This window comes from Dermacentor albipictus, chromosome 1 (genome assembly GCF_038994185.2).
Source record: "Dermacentor albipictus isolate Rhodes 1998 colony chromosome 1, USDA_Dalb.pri_finalv2, whole genome shotgun sequence".
In the NCBI taxonomy this organism is placed as follows: Eukaryota; Metazoa; Arthropoda; class Arachnida; order Ixodida; family Ixodidae; genus Dermacentor; species Dermacentor albipictus.
In genome coordinates, this window is record NC_091821.1 from 78480869 (window position 1) to 78502689 (window position 21821).

Below are 21821 nucleotides of genomic sequence, written 5' to 3' on the forward strand. Positions count from 1 at the left end.
ACAAAAAAAAAAGAAGCAGAAAAATAAGGGCGTACCAGAAACATGTTTTTTTTTTTCTTTCTTTTTTTTCTGTTAAGTCTCATACGACGGCGTAATCCGAAAACACAGGTCGCCAGCCACACCCTTGCAGTCGAGAAGGACCGAGACCTTGGAGCACAACAATCGTGACTCGTCACACCCCTGTGGAAACTACTACCCGCGCTCGGGTCAGTTTGTCCGCTGGAAGCCACTTTGCACTATACAGTGGCGCGGCGTGCGCACGGTGTGCGAATCAGCCTCGGCGTCCGCAAGGCAGCTGCGCGCGTCTTCGGGCCAGCGAACGTCGGCCGAGTCACCGCGCGTGGGAAAAGCCTCGTTAGCGACCGTGGCCGCCACAGCGACAGAACGGTACACGCGTGGCATGCTGCTCGCTACACCTATCGGCTCGACATATCTCGAAGCTTCGTGCCTTTGTCGGATCTCCGGAGAGAGACGAAAGCCCGCGAGAGAGTTCGAGCACAAAGGCGGCTGACAAGTGTGCGCACTAGTTTCCTGACTAGTTGGCGGAGGCCGCAAGAACAATGGCGCCAGAAGAGTCGCGCGCTTGGGTTTCCACTGATCGGGGATGGAGGAGACACTTCCTCCCTCGCTGTCGAGGCTCTCGAAGCTATAGTATTTCTCCTCTTGGCTTGTATGAGGACGAGGACGGCGGCATGTGTGTGTCAAGCCGAAGATGTATGGTGTGACGGGAGCGACCGTCGCCAACTGGCTTCGTGTTGCGATGCACGAGCCATAGCTTCAATGAGGTGGCCGAGCGTGAGACGAAAGCTCAACCAAGGTTCTTTCCGATGCTATGATCGAGTCTGGAAAGACCGTACTTTTCTATCCGCCAACTCGAAACGACCGATGCGTCGTGACAGCGTCGGTGCTTTCACAAATTTCGCCCGTAAGACAGCGCAGGTAAACCGTGTTTCGTCCCACAAATATGGGCGCACGCAACTCTCGAACACAGTCATAATCACAGACAACGCATATTTTTTTGTTCCCCGTTGCACTTGATGGCGAGGCATAATATGGCTGAGCCCTCCTTATTAAAAGTGCTCTTTATCAGCCAAGTGGAGCTTCCTGACCAATGTTCTTTTTCTTCATCTGGCGGCACTTGTGCGTCACTGTGAAGCGCGTTAGTAACATCACTTGCCGCGTTGATAAGAGCAGATGAGACTTTGTCCACATTGAATTGATTATCGGAAAGATGCGTTTTAGAGAGACGAGAAGCCATCTGTACGATCCAAGCCTAGCTTATGTTTTCAGCCTTCACATCTGTAGTATCCACCTACAGCGACGCCGCGCTCAACTCGGCCTCAGCCTTTGCACAGTGAGTTTTTTTTTCGGCGTTCATTTGGCGTCCGGCGTTTATTTGTCGTTCATCTGTCCGTTATTTATTAGTTTTAATTGTGCATATTTACTTTAAAACTATGCGTGATCAGCAAGAAACTGTGCATTTCTAGACATTTCGACAAGAAGACGGCACGGGAAAGACGCCTCCAAAGCAGGCGAAGAGGAACGTGGGTTCACGTGCAGGTAGCGCGAGAAGCGCTAGCGCGCCCAACCTGAGCAGCCGCGGTGTCGACCGCTCCCGAGATACCGCTGCACCATGGCTGGCCTGCCAAAATAAACCGTGGCCACGGCGGCTACCACTTCGCGCCGCCCGCCCACAGAATCTAAAGATACGGCATGTATCCCGGACAAAAAAGAAAAAGAAAAGAAAACGATGTCTGATCACATAACCACGAGGTGTCACTATAGGAACAAGACTGGCACTTTGCATGATTGCCGCAAGAAATGTATTTTGCCTGGAAAAATAGAAACTGCGCATACTCCAGAAATGCGTTGAGAAGTTAAAATACATGGCCGTGTTGCCTGAGGGTAATCTCTTGGAATGACTAGCTGAACGTGGGTATATATAGCAACAAACGCAGCAAGAAGACGCTTATACATAGCGGTACTGCAACCCTTCGTCCACACAGTTCTACATAACTCACGCGCATTCTTTCAGTGGTTTCTCTAAGCAAGCAAACGAAGACCGAGCCATAGGAAAGTCAATCCACATTTAGTATATAGGTGAATTTCAAAATTCGCGCACATTCCTGCTCTGTTTGATAATTTAACTAATCGTAGCGCCACAAGCGGAAACATTACCGCTGGAGGGAAAAGCGCACGAATGTGTCGTGGTGCGCGTTAGTTTCTGTTCACAGAGCGAAAGAAGAAACAGGGCTACTTAGCACAGCCGTCCCATTGCTCAAGGACCTCACTACAGCACCTTGGTCCTTGCGAAGGCTAACCATTTATGCGTCGCAATCAAGGCACAACGCGCAGCATCCTTGGCGAGTTCCGACAGCTCGCGCGATACTGCGGCCTTTTCGTTAGTATGCGGGAACCGATCGCATCACGAGAGCGATAAGGAGACTGCGAGCCGCTCCATTCGCAGACGACGATCGGCGCGAGGAGTGGATGAAAAACTGAGGTCCCCATCAGAATGGAGGGCGTCATAACTATAAACGATTCCAAGGTGGGATCGCCGCATCGGATCAACAGCGCACGGTTGGTTATACTTATCGCGCGCGGTGATCGAGGCGAAATGGATGCCTGCGGAGCCGCCATCAATCGTCGGCGCGTACTGCGTGTGTGGACATCGCTCTTCCCGATGCAAGGCGAGGTCCACACACTCGAAATAAATTGCGGACAAGAAGCTGCGTAGCGTTGTTGGCCTTGCCACTCGTTCGCACTGAGGGACAACGAGCCATCATCTTTGCTTCGCGGCACATGTATACGAGAGGTGTCAAAGTATACGGCCGCCCAGTGGGGACGCGTCATTTCCGCATTTGCATGTGGTGAGCCTCGCCTCGGCGTACCGCTGTAAGGCTGGCGAAGGTCGAGTTGTTTTCACCTCGCCTGGGCATGCGCGCAATTATCCGGCGCAATAACACGAAAAGAAACTTATCTATATACACGCGTTCAGAGACAATGAAACTGCTGTCATCTATGCTCGAACAATGAATGTAGGTTACAGTTCAGATTGTATGTAGATTCAACGAGAATCACGCCAGCTCTAAGATTTCACATTTGCGAGAATCGGGCCCGTATAGTCATTAGCTGGTCTAGCTTTCAAGTGCATGACAAACATTGGCACGATCACATAGCCGTCACGCTGCATCTTCTGAGCGTCGAGAGCATTCGGTACACTGCCTGACAAGAGGTACGCGGTTAACTGGAGGACAAATACCACCTCAGAGTTGATGCACACTTCGGTGCCAGACCTCCGCTACGTGTTGAGTGAGACGTATATCATTTTCCATTTGCCTTCACACCGAAGGATATTATGTACCAACCTGCCTTATGTCTCTGACGTACGCGGACCGAGCACGGTGGCGGTAGAAGGGTGGGAGAGGTGAGGGGAGAGGGGAGCGTTAGTGAGAATGGTATCAGTCACTTGCCTGCTCGTGTAGGGCGAGGCACCCGATCAAGTCTAGCACCCAAAACTCCACCGCTGCCAAAATGCCTCCATCTGTTCCCGCCTCGCCTCCCCCCCCCTTCACCCCCCATTCGTCGGTATCGGCGTCGAGATGGTTCGCCTCGCTCCATGGACGTCGGGCCGGCCCACAGCTCACGACACCCCGTCGCTCTCGCAAAGTGGTCGTGGGCGAGCCGATGCTGTGGCCGAGAAGCCCTGCGGCCGCGGCCACCACGCGTAGCGCGCAGGGCGCCAGCACGCGTGCGCGCGCACACACACACACACACACACACACACACACACACACACACACACACACACACACACACACACACACACACACACACACACACACACACACACACACACACACACACACACACACACACACACACACACACACACACACACACACACACACACACACACACGTATGTGTGTGTGTGCGCGCGCGCGCGGACAGGACAGGACGAATGAGCGCGCGCGCGCCCCGCGTCGACCCCGCAGGAGCGGCCGGCGCGCGCCCGGCGTGCCACTCCCCTTCGGAGTGCCGTGTCAGCGGCGAAGGGTCACGCCTCCGGACACGTAACCTATATACCTGGGGCGCCGACCCTCCTCCCGATGCACTGCATCACGACGGGGTCAATCCCACTTGTTTACTCCGACTGGAAGAATTACTGGCAGCGGGAAAGAAAAGAAAGACAAGAAAAAAAAAAGGAAAGAAGACAACCTCCTCGGAACTATTTAACTCTCGAGTTAAACGGCTCCATACGCGCTGAATCGTTCCAACACGATGCACGCAGGTTACCTTTTCCTTGACCGCCTTAACCTAACGTCATGGGAGTGAGCAGCAGGTGATGCTGAACTCGTACACTGAACAACTATACGGGGGCGATGTGCTTGCGGTGTGACACGCACGAAGGTCTTGTTTCCGTGTTCGCGAGTTAATAATTGTTTTTGAAATGTGGCTCTCGCGAGGGACCCGGTTTGCACCCGCCCAGAGACATTTGTATTTTGAGAACTTCAAAACTGATCTCACAGTTAGCAGTGTTCTGAGGACAATTATCGTGTCGAGGAAGAGGAGCAGCAACATGTACTTAAACGCAATCATTAATAAAAATAATCAAACATGGATTCTTGATCGGAAAAAAGAAAGAAAGAATGGCTGTCTTTTATTTCAAAAGCATGGCTCTGTGACACATACTGGGGTTTTGGCAAAATCGAGCGAGGCTGAAGAAGTGCGTGTGGAAGGGGAGGGGTGGGGGAGGATGAGAAAGGCTTCGCACAAAATAGGGACGAAATATGTGTGAACTTGAGAGACATGGTAAACACTTAATTTAGTGGCGTGTAGATAGCACTGGGCTTCGCTTTGTACTCTTTAGTACGCTATTACTCAAAGAAACGCACATACTGATACATTATGCTTGATGAAGTGGCTGTCCCGTAGTTTCAGCTCAGGTGACTCGATGACCGGCTTTTTACTTGCACTCATGGAGTAACGAATCAGCGCAACGAACCACTCTGAAGGCTTTAATCGCATTCCTAAGAGGTAGTGACATAGCGTCGAATTATTGACATAAAGAGAATTTAAACCTTCTACATACGGGGTGTATTTCTTTAGGTCATACATAATTTTTTATAATTCGCTTGTGGCAGATAGCCTAATTGCACTCATTGAACTGGATTATTCGAAGCGGCGGATATTACTCGCACGAGAAATCAAAATGAACAATCAACAAATTAAAAATTATAAATTAAAATTTAAATAGTAAATTTCGCCTTGAAGCTATACTAAATTTCTAGCTAAAGCTTGTTAAAGCTTAAGCTTGATGTTAAAGGCGCTTATGATAACGTAACCCATCGAGCCATCCTAGACGCTCTGGGCAATGTCGGCCTAGGCGGCCTTGTTTTTCGGTGGATACTCAGCTTCTTGAAGGACAGGTCTTTCTTTGTGCAAACAGAGGATGGTGCGTCATCACAACACAACACCTGCCGTGGCGTACCACAAGGTGGAGTCTTGAGCCCCACTCTATTTAAACTCGTGCTCATCGACCTGGTTCACATCCTTCCGCAGTCCGTCCATGTGTCGATCTATGCAGACGATATATGCATTTGGTCATCAGGAGCGACGCGTCCCCAGGTGCGCGCCAGACTTCAAAAAGCGGCCACACTAACATCAGGCTATCTTCGAGCGCGAGGCCTGGAGGTGTGCTCCGAGAAGTGCTCTATGGTCGCTTTCACGCGCAAAGCAATGAAACCGTACGTTGTCAAAATTAATGGACATCCGATTGCCTACGAGAAGACGCACCGCTTTCTAGGGGTGATAATAGATCGAGACCTCTCCTGGAGTCCTCATGTCTCGTACCTAAAAAGGAAATTACTCATGATGACTCACGTGCTCAGATTTCTTGCAGGAAAGTCGTGGGGTGCGTCTGTGAGTGCGATGCTCCAACTCTATAATGCACTGTTCCTCGGTTTCCTGCGCTATAGCTTACCTGTACTGGGTGGGACCAGTAAGACCAACCTCCGTGCCCTCCAGTCTGTACAAGCTCAAGCTCTGCGAATTTGCCTTGGACTTCCCAGATGTGCATCCACGGCAGCAACAATAGCCATCGCGCACGACCACCCCATCGATACGTATCTTCAAGTCGACGCTTTAAGGATGCATATCAGACACTTCGCGCGACTTCCATCGCATCATCTCGCCTCCCTTCCTGCCACTCGACCTCGTTCAGCGTTTAGCAGGATTATTGCCGCCAACCACGGAACTTTACCATCAAGCTTCACGCCTGCAGCACGACCATCTCTACCGCTGTGGTGCCTTCATCCACTCCAGGCTCTTCTTCATATTCCCGGTATCAAAAAGAAAACGGAGATGTCATCTTTTGCCCTCAAACAAACCGTGCTTTCATTCCTTCATGACAAACACAAAGAACGCATCCACGTTTACACGGATGGTTCTGTCTGCTCTAATAGCTCAGCTGGAGCAGTGGTTATTCCCGCAGAGTCTGTCACCCTCAAGTTCAAGACGTCTCACGTAACATCATCGACGGCTGCAGAACTCGCAGCTATCCGTGCTGCTTTAGAGTTTATTAGTCACAAATCGTCACAGTCATGGTCCCTCTTATGTGACTCGAAGGCAGCTCTCCAGTGTCTGATGTCCCCTTTCAACCACGGACCAAATATGCAACTAGTGGCAGACATCCGACTACTCCACCATCAAGCAATCAACAAAGGGCACAACGTCATCTACCAGTGGATACCGGGTCATTGCGGAATTGCGGGCAATCATCATGCGGATGACGCCGCCCGATCGGTCCACGACGGTGCCCGCGTTGTACCACTACCACTGTCACGAACAGACGCAGCCACAAGTCTTCGCTCTCTCGCCCGCGAGCTTACGCAGAATCTGTGGAACACCAGTGAGTTCACGAACGAACGTCTCCACAGACTGGATCCATGTCTGCAACTCCGGCTACCACCAGGGTTACCACGAGCGGAAGCAACACTTCTGTGCCGCCTGTGGCTCGGCGTCGCTTTCACGAACTCCTATTCATTCCGTATTGGAATGGCCGACAGCCCTACTTGCGGAACCTGCGACTGCGAGGAGACGATTCAGCACCTCCTTTGTGACTGTCCCAGCTACAAAGTGCCAAGAACAGTGCTCGTAACCGCGCTCGAAAAACTGGACAATCGCCCCTTTACAGAGGAGAAGGCTCTAGGACACTGGTCCAGACGGGCTTCGGCACTCAAGGCCTTAAAGGCTTTGCTGAAGTATCTAAGGACTTGCGAATTGTGCGATCGCCTTTGAGTGTTGTATCGTGTAGTATCGCGGTACTGCGTGAATTTCCTTAATTTTTTTTTTCTCCTCTTCTTCTTCTTTCTCCTTTTACTCCCTTTACCCCTTTCCCCAGCACAGGGTAGCCAGCCAGTACTTACACTGGCTAACCTCCCTGTCTTTCCTCCTCTTTGTCTCTCTCTCTCTCTCTAGCTAAAGCTTAACTTCACCTTATGCTTCATTGAAGTGTGTCACAACTCTGCATGCCTGCGTCAGGAGCAATGGCTGCATCAGCGGTAAAGAAATCAACGGAGCTCGCAGCTTCTGCGCTAAGCTACTTTGGTTTAAAACTAGAATTGTCTTTCATTTTTGTGTGCCTTTTACTTAAATGCAAGTGACTAGCCCACGTAAGGTTGCGCATTGCAAACATTACGCATTGCGCATTGTGCATTGTAGTTGAAAGGTTTCACTTCGTCAATAATTATCCTTCCTTCATTTAACAATTTAGCTATCGGAGAATGTAGTGATATACTGTACTTAAAACCAACATCAATCAATCAATCAATCAATCAATCAATCAATCAATCAATCAATCAATCAATCAATCAATCAATCAATCAATCAATGAAGCTCAAATCATATTAGTTCCTTGGTATATGAGCTAGTGTCACAACGAAGATAGCCACAAAAATGTAGTTTTTCATAATATTTACCTATCGGGTAACGTTCACCCTCAGCCAAGACCCCAGTGAAGTTCTAACTGCCTTGTGCCATAACTTTAGAACTGCCCAGAGCTAAAAACAGCCGTGAATTGGGTCCATGTGTTATTATCTGTCTAGGAATTTAAGGTTGTGGTATATTCATGTATGCTCCACAGGGCAGCCAGATGAATTCGAAATCTGTGGCCCTAAATAACCATTTTGATAAACTGACTATCCCCGAATAAGATATCCGTGATGCACAACGTCAACCAACGAGAGCACGAATGCAGCTTAAAGACTTAAGGTGTCACCCCCCCCCCCCCCAAATTTGAGACTCAAATAAATAAAGAAATTAGAGACGAGCAAATAGTGCCCCTAGCAGCCGCAAGGTGAATAATAAACAGTAGTCTCTACGTGAACATGTTGCTTACCTTACTTTTTTTTTATTTTCTTGTACAAAACTAGACATCCAGGCAAAGAGTCGGGATATCCGAAAAGGAAATTGTTTCTACACAGAAAGTTGCGCGTCACGCATTATTCGTATACTGCTCTTATTTTTTTTTTTTGTACAAGCGAAAACTTCTTCCAAAGTTGTTGCGAAGTTTGAGGTATCACAGCCGATGCAAATAGTCAGCTAAGCAATCTATGGCGTGCAATTCTTGAACATAAATAATAGAGAGTTTTAAAATAGGGGCCCCAAACGTTTGGGGCCCCAAAGCAATAGCGTCAAAGCCACTGCGCATGCGCAAGGCGCGAGCTGCGTTTGGGCTTTGCGTCGGGCACGCTATTTCACTGATTTAGGGGGAAGTCCAAAAGCTTTGCGCCAACAAACATGGCGGCACCCATCGAAGCGATGGCTCTAACCTAGCACCAAACTGGGCTAGATTCGTGCTAACGCGTGAAGTTCGCAAGCTAGGAAAAGTGATTGCGGTTATAGCTTTCTCTCAACTAGCGTGTGCTATGAAGATTGATTCATTAGACGCCCCTGATTCCGAATTCGATTGTCTATTTCATGGCTCGTAGGCCTAACACTGGCTAACTTGGCTCGTGAAAGCACTAAAAGTTGGTGTACTCAAAACTAAGCGCAACTGCTTGCTGCTAGTAGAATAACCTCTTAACTGTAATTTAACGCGGAAACTCGGATGTCAAAATTACTCTTCCTATCATAAAATGGTGTATTTTATTTAATTATTTATGATAGCTTTTCTTTGACGCCATAGTGGTGCTGTCCGTGCAAGACGCTATTCGCAAACGCAAAGCCCTATTCCAAAGCTCTTCATTCCTGCGTGCCCCAACGCTAACAGCCGCAAAGCTCTTTGGGGCCCCAAAATTTTGGGGTCTTTATTCTAAAACCCTCTAATGCTACGCAGGGGTTGAAGAAGGAGAACGTCGTTGCGGCTGTTTACACACAGCGAAGAACAAGTCTGCTAGACGGTTAGCGCATACGCAGATGAATAGTTTTCAGCTTGGTTTCGTTGGCAAGCCTATACAGAGGATTGTTTGTCAGCTCGCACACTGGCGCACCGTCAGTCTCATTCGCGTTGGTGTTGGGCGCTATAGCCTGACTTCGCGACGTAACAGATGAAGCCAATAAGCGGAAAAGTAAACCAGGGACGGGCTGACCGTGTTTTCCAGGTGCGCATAGGCAAGATGTAGAAAATGCGATCTCTGTTCTTCGTCCGCCAGTCGGCATAGTAATGAAATCGGCCGAACGTTCGTTTTCAGACTGTCCAGCCGGTTTTCATATACAGATGCTATCAGCGTGACGGTCCGCTAAGCGTGGGGCCGACGAACAAACTTTGTTGAATGAGGCGAAAGAAGAAGGCGAGCAGGAAAAAAAAAAATACAGAGGGGAGCGGGGGGGAGCCCGTATAGAAATGCCATCATGGTATATGTGTCCTGCCGTCATCAGATTGAGCGCGAACACATTTGCACTAAAAAGACAGCCATCGTCTATATATATATATATATATATATATATATATATATATATATATATATATATATATATATATATATATATATATATATATATATATATATATATACGCCTGCATATATGCCTTCCTCTGCCATCACCTCAATTTATCGGGACCTCATTACAAGACGAAGTCTGTCACGTGGTCGCCGCTAATAGGTAATGATTAAAGGAGCGTAAAAAGAATTAATGCAAAGCGAAGGTGAGGTTTCGCTCGACACAGAACGGAAATAAATCAAAAAAGGAAGAAAAAAAAAGAGAGGGAGAGATCGGCAAGGCGCGTGACGCGCAACCCAATTTTCACGCTTTTTCCTCATTAACAACAATCTGACGCTGAAATCTCCCTAATGTTAGCACGTTTTACGTCGGGAAGGTCGGCAATGAGGCCAGTTTTACGAGTGTCTTTTGTGTACGCGCCGCGGCGTTCAGTGCGCGCTTGCGCTACCGCGTCTCCGCATTTGTTTCTTCTTTTGCTTGTGCGAGTGCTCTGTCCCAAACGTCGCGCTCGTATCCAGTGAAAGAAAGAAAGAAAGAAAGAAAGAAAGAAAGAGAGAGAGTGGGAAGGATGCGAAAAATAAGTAGCACATGGCTCGTAAAAATTGCCATCTAAGCAGCCTGGCGTGTCCTTCGTGGCTAAAATTGGCCTGGACCTTGATTGCGCAAATTAGGAATTCGCTGCGGCTATCAGCTATAGGTATTCGCTCCCCTACGGACGTCGCAAACTTCGGGCACGTTGCGTATCTATGGCAACTTAATAGAGTGTCGCGCGGAGTCAGTCCTGAGTGCGGCGAAGTTCAAGGGACGATATGAGGAACGATGTTCAAGGCCTACTCACGTCGTTTCACGTGTACGTGCTTCCACAACGTAACGCATATTTAAATGTCTTGGATACGAGCTCTCGTGAGTGAAAGTTTATAGAACAAGTTGGCGGTGAAACGTTGACGGTGAAAAAAAAAGAAGAAAGGCGCAATGTCTCGTGGTCCCAGCGCATATTGCCTGCAACTGTGAGACGTACTGCAAGTATGCAGGCACGCACTCAGTAGACTGTGCCCATTGCTTCTTTGAAGATGCATGCATACCTTATACTTTCGAGCGTTTGAGTGGCTACCGTGGTAGCTAATTTATTGCCCGCGACCATACCGTCCCCCTTAATGAAGACGTGTTCTGAGCTCACAAGTTGTGCACAGTTCGAGACATCAAGCGATAGCCACCGGTACGGGGTATTTTGCTTCGAGCAGTGGTATAGCCAGATGACCAGTCCACCGCTACTCGGTCTTCTCGTCTTCGTTTTTTTTTTTTTTGCGACTCCGCGTTATCAACGGCGCTTGCCTAGGCCAAGCGAACCTCAGCTGTAGCCAAGCGGCGCAGCGATGGCACGCGTTATCGTCACGCGTGGCTTGTCGCACACCAGGATGCGGCCGCGTGTCAGTTCAGTCTGTTCATGTCGGTTCGCGTATGTTGTTCAGGCGTGTTCATATCGAATCAGGACCGATCAGGGTACAGGTCTGTCAGGTTTTCTGCTTCCAGGAGTTGCACACTTTGTCGAAGCATAACGAACCTTCTCAGCACGTTCTGCCTATACCTCAGTGAAATGCGACATTGGCGCTCTCCACAAAACGAGTCACGTGCAATGAAGAAACGAAACTATGGTATGTGCGGGTTCGCCCACTCTTAGTGCGAACGCTGCGCAGCGTGGCCGCGCTCGGCGGAGCGCCAGCACACACGGCGCGGCCGCGCTGCGCCGTGTTCGTACTTAGAGTGAGCGAACCTGTACATACCAGACATGTAAGATAACAGAGAAAATATACACGACGCTGCTTGCGTGTGCAGCAGCCTGTGCCATTCAACCGCAATTTTTCTTGCTAGCAAGTGCCGACAGACGGATGGGTACACGCATGCTTCTCACTTTGCTGCACGCCTGGGATTCCGAGGGGGCGTATATATATCACCCACTTGCGGCGCGAATGTCCAACGAGTCCGAATGTCCAACGAGACGGAATGTCCAACAGTGGACGTTTAGTACCGCTGAACATTTCGGCGTGCCGGCGATGTGACCCGTCGGACATTTTGCGAACGTGTGGACATCGTGCGCCTTATGCTGCATTTCGGGAAAGGACTACTTGTCAGCACGCAACGACATTTAAAAATGGTCAGTATTGATCAGACTTGCGTGATTATATCAGTAAAATGGCAGTTCAAGAAAACGCCTTGGGAAACTAAGTCTCCCTTCCTCGCTAGAACATGTGCGTAGCCTCGATTGCGAATATTCTACCGACGATCGGTTTGCAGAAAGCACCACTCGAACCGAAAATTCTAAAACATTTCTCGCTCGGTAATACGCACGAAATCTCTAGTCTATTGGGAAAATCTCGCTACCATAACTAAGACGTGACTATATATGCGTATAGTAACGCGAATGATGATGATTATGATGATGATTATGATGATGATGATATTTTTGTGTTCACTGCAGGACGAAGGCCTCCCCCAGCGATCTCTAATTGCCCCTGTCTTGCGCTAGCTGATCCCAAGTTGGCCTGCAAATTTACTAATTTCATCACCTTACTTAATTTTTCTGCCGCCCGTAAGGTGCTTCGATGGTCACTAACGAGAAACACCAAGTCACGTTATACGGATAAAGTATTCTTCCGTAATTCTATTTTTGTTAATTTCGCGATGATAGGTTGATTAGAAAAGAAAAGGAAGGTCAAAGTTCGATTTCTTGAATTTCGCGCCGAATCCCCAATGACAATACGTCTTTTTCTTTTTCTTTTCTTTGTTTTTGGCCTTTGGGCCTCATTGGGTTCGGTAAAAGCTCGCGAAATTTCTCAAATTAAAGTTCAATCTTGATCGCCTTTAGAATGCAATGTAGTCAATTTTTACCGATAACCAAATTCCTGCCGTAAAAACCAGAAGATAAGTCGAAGTATTCTCTTGAAAAAAAAATCAAGCTAAAGACACGTTTCGGCGTATACAGCGGTCTTTAGCAGAATATGAGTCGACATCTGTCAACCCGTGCATGTTGGCGAACCCACAGCGAAAGCAGAAACATTATCCAAATGTGATTGCTGGCACTCGTTCTGTTTTCTTTTTCTTGTCGCTGTGTCTTCTTGTGTGCGCTCTTCCGATAGACTTCGCGCGTGATATTTCTTTTATTATATTTTTGGTCTGGTGAGCGATTAGTAGCCTCCGGCAGAAACAGTTGCCGACTGCGTTCAAGATAGAGGTAGACTTCGCCGAAGCGAACGGCAACATGGCCGCTCAGCGCCAATTTGGCGTTCATGAAAAAAAGCGTGCGATATTGGCGGGCAACCCACGTAAAACGTCATTTCGTGGGTGTCGTGCAATGAATGCGCAGCTTGAGGAAGCACTTGCTGACTTTGTGCAGTAGCTTCGTGCGCACTCGCTACCGACGACAATGCCGTTGCGGAAATAAACGCGTTTCGGTGATGTTTTTTTTTTTTGTCACTTCAAGCTAGTGGGTCGAGATCCATTACCACGCAAGACCAGCGATAGGTGCCACTCACTTTACAAAAGAACATGCGGTCACCGCATGTGGCAACGTTAAACTTAAAGTGCGGCAGAAGAATGCTATAAAGTACCCGTCTGCCTTTCGGGAAATGAAGGAATACGACCACGACGTATGATTGCGTTACGGTCAAGTGGACTCACGAGCGACGTGGTCATTTTAGTTTCTATAAATGCGCTCACAGGGCGTATCGAATAGGGAACTTAAATATGCTACTTGTTTCATCGCTAGCAGCAAAGACGAGAGAGAAGACGAGCTGAAATCCGAGGGCATTGAGCACGGTGCTGTGTTCTTCACGGACCTGAGATCCAGTTATGAAGCAAGAAATGGCAGTTTCTCCACTGTTTTATGGTAATGGTAAGAAACGGTATGTGCATGGGCACTAGCGGAAAGCCGCAACACATCTATTTATATCTCGGCTCTCCGTCAAAGCTGGCTTCTCTGCTATGGCGATCTTTGTGGGGAGAAACCCCGCTTCCGTGAGCACTGTTCGTACACTCGTAACCGCGATGCAGGCATATTGATACAGCGTGCGTGCGTGCGTGCGTGTGTGCATGTGCATGCGCATGTGCGTGTGTGGGTGCGTAAATAAATAGATAAATAAATAAATAAATAAATAAATAAATAAATAAATAACGTAATTGATGCGCCATGACTCTCCCGTGTATGAGAGTTGCGCTCGAGGTTGCACTAGTGGGACATCGGATGCACCGTAACGCGCTGAGAGGATCTCACGTTTCCCGAAGGCGGATGCGATGTGAGCGCCGTGTGCTGGACGTTGTTCACGATCGAGTAACCGGGTGGTGGTGCGACTATGACAAACAAAGCGGAGTGGCAGTAGCCAGAGAGAACTCACACGAAAATATATACGCGCGGCCTATTGCCTATAACAATTCTACTGCAGGCCACCATAAATATTCCTAGAATTTTTGCACCTTAAGCGCCCGTCTTCTCGAAGCAAAAACACCTCCATGGTAGTAATAGAAGGCCTGGTCTCTTCGAGCAGTGACGCACTTGCGAAAGTATAGAGCCTATGGAAAATCATAATTTGCAAGGAATATTATGGCACTACGTGTAGAACGCATCCACAGTAGGCTGTCAATAAGGGCTCTCGCCTTCCGGAGTGAGGTCACGGCTAAAAGCGCACGAGCCTTCTGTCACCTAGTAAGTGTTGTTTCGAGACCAGTGATAGTTGCCAAGTGTCGGAGCCATACCAGTGCGCGCATTCGACCAGCCAGCACAGCAGCGATGACTGAGACACGCAAGAGGTCTGCCATTCGGCTCCCGGCCGCCGACTACGCATACTATCGAAGCATTTTGCAGAAGCAGCCGAGTGATGGGGCATCAGTGGAGGTTCAGGCACACCACGTGGCATACGTTAATGCGCAGTCATTCAGCATGACATCCCTCATAGTGCACGTGTATCGTAGGGACGTAAAATTCCATACTGCTCCCGTCCAGAACAGCGTGCTCGCCGCGCGCATCTCCGTAGGCGAGACCGACACACTATACCGTCGACCGCGACTGCATGGCAGCCGGTGACGATAACCATCGTCGTCACCACCAGGCGCTTAGGTGAAGGACATTGGGCGTAGTCACTATACAAGTGCTGCGTGGTCGCTACAAACACGCCACCGAGAGACTGAGAATAAAGGTGACCAAGAGCCTGAACAAGTCGTCGTGTGGTGTGTCATCAATGTTTGTTGCGGTCAGTCAAAGACCCACAAGAACGTAATGTCGTCGATGCATAGATCTCAAATGAAATGCGAGACATGGGTGCAAGTGCTATATGTGGCACGGGAAGTATTATGCGGCGATAGAAAAGCGCTACTACTTTGGCTAAAACAGGATATATAAAAGAGTGACAAGAATTGCACCCCGCCTCCCTCTCGGTGTCGTCACAACAACGGGGATGGATGAAGAAATCCTGGTAGCCGCGCACACTACTAAGTAAACATCTTTAGGCACGTATATACGAAACCTTCACAGAGGGGCTCGCTTCTGCGGCAAGCATTCTCCGAGCGGAGTGACTTCGTGCCACGCATACAGCACAGGGGCTGCTCGCTTATACACGCTGTCACCGGACAGTCGTATAGACTATACAGGGCGATGGCACTAAAGACGCAGAGATGGCGCTCCGTGCGTTTGTATAAAGTGCCTATCGGCGCAGTCGGTGGGCTACGAAGCATGCGACATCGGAAAAAAAAAATTCGACTCGCTGCATGTCTCTGCACTTGGACCGCCACGATGGAATGAGGTTATCTTCCGAGCAGTCTTGTACATACCACGCGACCCTGCCCCCAACCCTCACTCCCTCTACTCCACCACCCCGCTTCCCCCTCGTAGTCCTTTCCAGCTGAAATATGAGACGTGCGCACTGATCGGCATCGCGACTTGCCGCCGCGTAATTGAAACAAGTCACGGAGGTAGCGCGCTTGGGGAATCGGCACTCGCCAAGTGAAGCAAAACGGCCGGCAGGCCGCACTGGCGCCGCCTCCTTCATTCTTCTTCTTTATTTTTTTCGCTTCGAAGTAATTTTTTCTTTTCTTCGGCTGCGGTCAGACTTAATCCCTCCAAAGCTGCGCGCACTTTTGTGCCGTGCCGCACGAAAGCGAAGATAGTTCGGACGAGGGCGAGTGCTCCGCAAGGTGAATAGCTTTCTTTTCTATTTCCTTGTTCCTCGAACAGAGTGCTGAATTTACGGTTGCTTTCTTTTCCTTTGTATTCTTCTGCCTTCAAACGCAAGGGCTCAAACGTTTACTTGACAGCAATACATTAGAGAAATATTCATCGACGAAGAGAGCGTGCAGACGAAGCTCCCAGTTACTACGCAAAGAGCGATAGTTGAAAAAGAAAAGAAAAGAAATCATGCGACAATTAGCAGCAAAACCTGAGAACAAAGAGAAGAGATTGTGGCGATGGAAGGAGAGTGCCGGCGACGTATACGTTCCACAACACCGCGAAGTTATTTTCACACTAAGAGTTTTAGTCTTTCACATCGCAGTAGTATAGGTCCCTCCTCCCTCTCGTCCGATTCTCCCCACTTTCGAAATTTTTTGTGCATTTTTTTTTGCTTAGAGCAGCTGCTGCCATTCTCCAAGCAGACATCAGTCCCATTCACTCCGTCGCAAGAAACTCGACGTAATATCACAGTTTCTCCTAATATTATCAGTAAAGTTTTGACGAACGAACATAAAAAAAAAGTTAGTTCCTGGAAGTCGAAAAATTTGTCTGCTTACTGTATCACATTGCTCCGATTTATTTTCGTCTGCTTCTTATCCACGCGACACATTATTCGCTTTTCAGAAACATAGCAACAACGTCAGAAAAAAAAAGTACATCGCCAGATATATAAACAAATAAAGAAGCGAAGGCTTACTAAAAAATAATGCGACCAACAGCAGCAGTAGGAGGCTTCGCTTAACCGCGACCATTCGAACACACGTGCAGCTTTTGTCAAAAAGAAACAAACTCACTGCTTGGATATAACGTCAACTGGTTGCGAGGTGTCTACGCAGCCTCCCAGTATACGCCTGCACTGCTCGAAATTTCTACTACGTTCTACAGTGCCAAGAGTTCAGCGAGCGCGACACGACTATAGCAGGACTCAGTGATGCTCATTCTCTTAAAATAATCGCTTCGTTCCTTCCGAAGATGGCTGTGCCCACCTGAAGCGACATGTTTTAGAAATAGCGCAAGCAAGCGCCTTTGCGTACACCTAAAGCCACACGTTCGCTTGCGTTCTTCTGCACGCCCAGAGGTTTGCATACCCTAACTTTGGGTGCGCGAAACCTCAAGTTACCCAAATAATCCGAGGACGCTGAAGCTGTGCGATACGCTTTCCGTGACGAACGGCCACTCGGCTGGTCCACACCAGCTTAGCTCGAAAAGTACTACACTACAGCGTAGCCTTTATACTGTTGCCGTTACCATCACTACCCATCCCGATTGTGTTGGCTCAGTGGGTATATTGCGTTCTGCTGCTCAGCACAAGGCCGCGGCTTCGATTCCTGGTCGCGGATTCCGATGGAACCGAAGTGCAACAACGCGCGCGTTACGGTGGTTATTTGGGTGCACGTCAAAGCTCCCCACGTGAAAAAAAGTGATGCGTCGCCCTCCGCGTCTCTCAGGGCGTTGAAACCTGTCAGCCAACAATATTATATGCAGAGTCAGCCAGGTGACTGCTGCGCGCATGCGCCAGCCATGCCATGCCGCGGATTGCTTCGGGAAGAGGCGGTAATAAACAGTACATACAGCGGCACTAAAACTTTCTATAGCACAACCTTAGCACTCTGCTATTAACGTTCCAACCAGGCGACTGCAGTGGCACCTGACCAGGCGACAACGTGCCGCGGTAACGCTATGCAAGAACGGTACGTGCGGCACAACAGTGCGCAAGGACGCACTTCCTGCATCGAGCGCACCTAGCGCTCGTTCGCACCCGATACCGTGCCGATGGGCTCGAGGCAACGCAACATCCAAGGCAGCATCCTCGCTGACAGGGCGCGCACAGCGGCTCGCTTTCCCGCCAGAGCGTTCAGTGGGCAGTGAGCCACTTTTCCTCGTTTCACAAAGCGTTCGAAGCTCTCTGGCCTCAATCACGCCGCCGGTGTACACAAGCGGCCGGCTTACAGGATAGGATAAACACTGCACCCCACTGCAGTATCAAGAAGACGAGGCCCGTTTCCCGCGTGGTGGAAGCGACGCATTATAATGCTAAGTACGGTTGCTCGCGAGAGCGCACGCACGTGATCCAATTTGGCCGCCTCTATTTAGGCGTGCCGGAGCACGCCCTCGAAGCTATAGCCGTGCCTCGACGTCATCACGTTGTTTTTTTTTTCAATGGCTTAATAAGTGCAATGGCGTGATGCAGGCTGAAGTGGGAAAACCAACTGTAGGAGCACTAAACCCACGCGACACTCGAGCCCTAGATACGGACCTTTCAGAGTGCACCGCTAATAGCTGCAGCGCCGCCGCGAAGCGTTCGTTCGTCACCACGCAGAAGCCACACGGATGGCTTACAATTATACGGCACCGGCTAATGACTACACGGGAGAATAAATGAACGCGCTTCGGAAAGACAAAGCCAAACAGGGCGCCGGGGCTCGCGCAGTGTAAATCAAAAGGCCGCGCTCCCTCAATTAGTCGCCCGACAGCGCGCCTGTGTGCGTGCACGTATATGCACTCGGGTTGGGAAAGGTCAAGGTCAACGAGGGAAGGCCCATGCCCGTCGACCCGGCGTTCACGCATGGCTCCGAACAATGGCAGACTCGGCTTTTCGAGTCGCTTAATTAGCGTCGGCGCGAGATCAAGGAAACCGCTGCGACGCTGTTGGTTATAGAGCGACGCGCGACACGCGCCTCTATGCGGCTCGTCGGGAAGTTCCCACTGAACGACCGGCAGCCTCTCAGTTCTGCGTGACCGCCCGCGGTGCGCGCGCGGTTAGCGTCGGTCGCCGAGGGCACTTTCCCATCACGTGTACACTGCTCGCGTGAACCACGGGCACTGGACCAGCGTGCGAGCGTGGTTGTTGTCAGTCGCCCAATATAGATGCGGTAAGCGGCGCCAAAGCAATAGGAGCTGAAGTCGTGCACGGCAGTGCCCTCGCAGTGTACACGCTCAAGTCGCTGGGTGCAGGAAGTGAGTGTTCGCGATTAAAGGGAAAGCCATGGGCATGTGACATCGGGACGAAACGAGCAGTGTCCTTATTTCGGCACAAGTACGCGAAAATGAATGAATGAATGAATGAATGAATGAATGAATGAATGAATGAATGAATGAATGAATGAATGAATGAAATGAATGAATGAACATTAAAATAGGAAGTGAAGAACAGACCAGTGTTGCGGAGATACCACTCCAGAATTGGAATGAATCCGGAATCATTCCACCTTTCAGCGACCCCGGAATGGAATGGGAATGGAATGGCGACAAAGCTTGGAGGGATGGAATGGGAATGTAATTACGTCTTTTTTCGAAAACAAATCGCTTTTTCGTTTACGCGCCGTTTTTCGTCAAGATATGCCGAAGAATCAACCAGCCCAGGTTCCAACATTAGTAAGTCAGAGGCTCAAATTTAAAAATAAAGCAGTATCTTTAATATGGCTTGGCTGATTACTAGTACGGTACACTTATAAGCAACGCGCCTACTACAATTCTGTCCTTATAGACTGAGTTGCTCCGAAGTTTGTCTCGATTCCTCGCGTAACCGCGGTTCTATGCCGTTGGTATCTGTCGTGCGGAACTACGGCGGCGGCATACTCCCCTCTGCCTACGCCTTGTGATTTTTATTTTTTTTACCTCGGTGGCGCCTTTGCCCCGGCCACCTGCTTTCTCCGCGCCCTTCACTTCTTTGATTTTGCTTCTGTCGCCATCGGCGACTCGGACGCATATTCGAAAAAACCGCTTCTCTAAGATGGGATGCGTATTGACGCTGACGCGATGCTTGTGTTTACTGCAAGCTTTCGCACACCAGCTTGCGCATCGTCTCACCTCGTACTCCCCGCCACCCCTCTCCCAACCCTTTTGCAATAGTGTCCCTCCTGTCTAGACACCCGGACGCCTTTGCCCGAAACTCTGTCGAAGAAGGTCTGCAGGTCAGCGCAGCACACACTCGTACACGATGAACCGTGTGCCCTCTCCCTCCATACAGAGAGACAGATAATATTGAAAGCATTGGTTCGCGAAGCCAGCCGAAGCAGGAGAGCCCACGTAACTGAGGCCACGGCGGCACCTCCCCGAGCCCCGACGCGACGAAGAAAACCCACGTTCGCTTTGTTTTAGGGAGCTCTGTTCTATTGCAAATAAAAAGAACTTCCATAACGCAGTGCCACACTGGCTCCTGCGCCCAGCGGCTCACGCACGCAGTAAGACCGCCAACATGGCACATTGGGAACATTTTTTTGAAATTACCCGCGAAGAAAACAAACAAGCTACACGCAGCAAGCTTTACTCCGAAACTATACATGCTGAGTTTCATATAATTTGATTCTGCACCTAAAAAGAAAGCACGAACGTGAGTGCACGCAACAAGAGAAGGGGCTGGCAAGCCAGCCGAAGATAACGTCGGCCTTCACCGCTGAGTGCAGCTCTGTGCCTGTTCATCGAAAGGCTGCTCTTGATGGCGCCATAATCAACATGATTTGCACTGACACGGAGCCCTTTCACGTTGTCGACAGGGAGGGATTCAAACAATTCGTAACGGCAAGTTTGACAATATTATAAGCCACCTTTCTTCAAAGAAACAGCTTTGTATTCTTTCAAATTCAGGTCGCCGTCCCGGGCAACAAGTTGACATCGCGGGATGACCTCAGAGAGAAGTTCCTGCCAGGGAAAATATCAGCGCCGCAGACCAAAATATAATCGTCTTTGGCGGGAGCAGAGTACGTCTGTATCGCACTAGGCGCGTGGACCTCGCAGTCTACGGAGCGCTTCCTGGCTGTCGAAGCAACATTCGTGGACGGCGACTTCACGGCTCACACGTACCTCCTCAGTTTCACTCGCCTGACGGGAAGCCACACAGCTGCTCAGATCCGCTCCGAGTACGACGCAGTGTTGCTGCAGTGGAACATCGCTGACAGGGCGAAATATGTACTTTCGTACTATTTGGACTCCGTTAACTGTTTTTATTTCATTTTCCAGGCCCTTCGCGGGGTGGCAGATAACGCTTCATTAATGATAAAAGCATTTTCATTTACCCGGTGGGAGACTGAAGAGGACGATGATGATGACAATTTCGACGACTACCCTGAACGCTTAACCAAGTAGCTTTTCAGCGAGTTCCATCAGTTGGAGCAATTTCGATTTGGCTGTGCCGCCCACAGCCTGCAGCTTGCCGTAAAAGATGCCATTCGGCAGGTATGTGATATTAAATAACACATTGGTTTCATCTTATGTGCATTGATACATCGTTCATTTATTACCATTTTCATGAACAATTGTTTGGGCGAAGATTGGTTGAATAATTTGCCACGAATGCATGGACAAAGAATCTATGAATATAATAATTGCAGATTGAAAAATAAGGGCAGACAACTGCGCTTATTACAGTTTCGGTACTTTAAAGCTTTATTATGCAACTACCTCCAGCTCATGTTCAGCCGAATTTGCTCATGTTTGCTCATTGCTCATGTCAGGCGAAAAATCGCACGCTATCTCATTTCACATTCACAGGTCAACTACAGCGACACCGCATGTCGGCGTGCAAGAAACATTTTGGCAAGACTACGCAGTCTCCAACCGTGGTATAGTCATAGTCACATTTAAAAGGGTTGACAGATTGGGCGATAGTTGGTATCCATTATAATGGATACCAACTATGCCCTTTTGATACCAACTATGCCCTT

At 49.3% G+C, this 21821-nt stretch overlaps 1 protein-coding gene across 1 annotated transcript in view; it reads right to left on the reverse strand.

Annotated features, from left to right (window-relative positions):
- Positions 1-21821, reverse strand: part of ko (Stork-head domain-containing protein knockout) — a 408043-nt gene that overhangs the window by 37684 nt on the left and 348538 nt on the right. The gene's annotated exons all lie outside the window — the stretch shown is intronic.